Source organism: Physeter macrocephalus, unplaced genomic scaffold, assembly GCF_002837175.3.
Source record: "Physeter macrocephalus isolate SW-GA unplaced genomic scaffold, ASM283717v5 random_478, whole genome shotgun sequence".
NCBI classification, from domain to species: domain Eukaryota; kingdom Metazoa; phylum Chordata; class Mammalia; order Artiodactyla; family Physeteridae; genus Physeter; species Physeter macrocephalus.
Window position 1 is genome coordinate 34394 of NW_021145764.1, and position 3532 is coordinate 37925.

Below are 3532 nucleotides of genomic sequence, written 5' to 3' on the forward strand. Positions count from 1 at the left end.
ACGGGCCCAGCCGCTCCGCGGCATGTGGGATCTTCCCGGACCGGGGCACGAACCCGCGTCTCCTGCATCGGCAGGCGGACTCTCAACCACTGCGCCACCAGGGAAGCCTCCCCTCTCTTGCTAATACTATTTTAAATAATACTGTGATAGACATCATGGAACTCAAGATCTTCACGCACATGTTGAATAATTTCTTCAGAGTAAATTCCTAAAAGGGAAATTGCTAGGACAGAAGTTGAGGCTTTTTGTTTAACTGACTCCCCACTCCCTCCTGCCTTCACTGTCTGATCAGAGTTGTTGGGGGCATCCTTGCCCCATGACAGGTGACAGCCGCCTTCCTCTAGTTCCTGTACTATCCCCCCTGCCCCACCTCAGGCCTCCGTTCTCTGCCCCTCATCTTTCTCCTTTTGCTTCCATCGTGAGCATCTGAGCATCGACTCTGGATTCAGCTTCCGGGAGTGTCTTTGCTGGATGGTTTCCCAAGGCTTATGGGAGGCAGCCCACACTCCTTGGTGGTCTTTGAAGGTTTATCACAACCCCAGCCCCCTTCCTCCCTCCCCCCTCCCTCCCCCCTTCCTTCCTTCCTGCCTGCCTGCCTTCCTTCGTGGCTTCCTGCCTTCCTTCCCTGTTGCAAACCTCCAATAATTCAGCCGAACCAAGCTCCTCATCTGTGTGCTGCTTCTGTTGGCATTTCCTCTTAACTCTAAATCCCCAAACCAAACACTAGCTGCTCCATGAAGCTTTCCCTGATCCCTCAACCCAGAGTTGACGTCTCCAACTTCAGAGCAACACAGAACGAAGGAGGCTGGCTGAGATCACACACCTCCTGCCAGGCTTCCTCCTCGGGATGTGGGCAGGATGGCGTTTCTGGGCTATGGCAGGGCAGCTGAGGTCAGGCAATCAGCTCCCTCCCCCGTGCTTGGATGGAGGCTATCACTCTGGGACCCAGAGTCGTCCTTTCAACAATCTTTTCTAAGCCTTCTCTGGAAGCCAGGCCCTGGGCTAGATCCGGAGATGGGAAGATAATTAAGACAAACCCATGCCCTCAGGGAGCCTGTAGTTTAGTGGGAGAAGAGACAAGAACTTCGAAAACAAGGTTGGTGAGGGCATGGGGCTCCTGGGAACACAGGACAGGCCCCTGGTACTACCTCCTGGGCTGGTGCTAGTGGTGGCCACAGACAGGAGCCTCTACCTCCTCAACCACCCCCAAACCCCGTCTCAAGAGTAGCAGGAAGGCCCGGGGGGGGAGGGGAAGCGGAGACATTAGGCTTGAGGGGGGAGGAAATGAAACAGAACAGAGATAGTTGTTCCCATTTGACAACTTTCTCTAATTAGGGACCAGTTCTGGTAGATTCTCTAATTTGCTAGGTCATTACTGGCCAGTAATTCTACCAGGATGAAATCTGGGGAAGAAATATGTTATCGGAACATTTTGGTTTTCTCTGTCCTGGGTGCTTTGCCCAGAAAACAAGCTAGATGATCTGAGCTCTCTCTTCTGCCTCTAACCCCGCATCCCTCGATATCCCCCGGAGGCCCGGTCCTCCTCAAGCCTCCCACTGGTCTGTGTCCCCATCCTGGTGCCTGAGCTCCAGGAGCTGGCAATCTAGATGGAAACCATCAGGCAGCACCACAGGGATGTGGGGTCATCTGTATTTTTGCCTTTGTAGCATCCAACCAGGTTTTGGTGACGTAGAATTACTGTCTGTCAGGGACTAGGAAGGGGACATCTTTGAAATTTGAACTGCCTTGGCACCTCTGTTGAAAATAAATTGGTCATATATGCATGTGTCTCTTTCTGGACTTTCTATTCTATTCCATTGATTTATTTGTCCATCTGTCAGTTCCATCAATTTGTCCTGATTCCTGTAGATTTATAAATCCGAGAGTGTAAGTTCTCCAAACTGCTGTTCCTTTTAAAAGTTGTTTCGGCTATTCTATGTCATTTGTCTCTTTATATGAATTGTAGAATCAACTTGTCAATATCCATGTAAAAGCCTGCTGGAATTTTGATTGGGATTGCATTGAATCTATAGATCATTTGGGGGAAGAATTGATATGTTAACAATATTGGGTTTTCTGATCCAGGTACACAGTCTACCCATTTCTTCTTTTATTTCTCTCAACAATGTATTGAATATCTTAATTTTTCAGTGAACCAGTCTTGAACATTTTTGGTCAGATTTATCACTAAGTATTTCATCGTTTTCAATGCTTCCTTCATGGCTCAGCCACCCATCCCTGGTCCAACCAGACATGGTCAAGTTCAGGGCTGCCACACACTGTCTGGCTTTAAGAGGCACCATTCACAGGGGTCAGTGTGAACAGTGGCCCCTGGAGGATTTCAATGGGAAGTACTTCTCTGGGCAGTGGGGTTGGTCTCACTCAATGTACCAGCGAGATGCAGGACAACTTTTAGTAGAAAGAACCCCTTAGAGGGGGCCTCTCTCTTTGGGCAGGTGGGTGTGTCTTAAGCATCTACTCTTCCTTTGTCTTCCCAGTAACCTTTCTCTCCTTCTTCTAAAATAATGTCCCTACTTTGGGGAACTGCTCCTCTTCCCCTCCTTGGGGCTCTGATGAGGCTCTCAATTACCAAAGCCCCCTCCCCAACAGGAGTAAACGGATGATCCAGGCCCATCAATTAGTGTAGCCAATGCTCCTGGCAACAGTGATCCATCCAGAGGATGGACGTGTGATCCCAGAGAGCCATCCTGAGTCCTCTCCTAGGATTAGAGTTCTTTTCCTCACTGGGGTTCTTGGCATCTCTAGCTTCTATCCGCCTTGCTCTCTCCCCCTCCACCAACATGGAGGAGATGTGTCCGCAACAGGAGACGCTGAGGCCAACACTCAGGGGGTCACAGAGCTGAGACAGAGGGAAGGAGAGAGACAGAATCCTGGTGGCATTCGGTCCCCAGCCCCCACCGATTGCTGAAGATCTTTCTGTAATTTTTCAAATACCAGAGTGTTCCTTCCAGCTATGAGAGCCAATAAATTCCTTTTTTGTTTAAGTTGGTTTGCATAGGATTTCTGTCACCAGCATGGTAGATGCAGAGCTCTCTGGATTCCTCGCCAGGAAAGTAAGACTTTGGGGCAAACTCTTCATTCCTCTGACAGAGCAACTAATGTCACAAGACGGGAAGTAGATCAGTCAGTATGTTTTCTTTTTTTTTAAATTTATTTTTATTCATTTATTTTTGGCTGCGTTGGGTCTTTGTTGGTGCGCATGGGCTTTCTCTAGTTGCAGTGAGCAGGGGCTGCTCTTTTTTTTTTTTTTACATCTTCATCGGAGTATAATTGCTTTACAATGGTGCGTTAGTTTCTGCTGTATGACAAAGTGAATCAGCTATACATATACATATATCCTCATGTCTCCCCCCTCTTGCATCTCCCTCCCACCCTCCCTATCCCACCCCTCTAGGTGGTCACAAAGCACCTAGCTGATCTCCCTGTGCTATGCGGCTGCTTCCCACTAGCTATCTATTTTACATTTGGTAGTGTATATATGCCACTCTCTCACTTCGTCCCAGCTTACCCT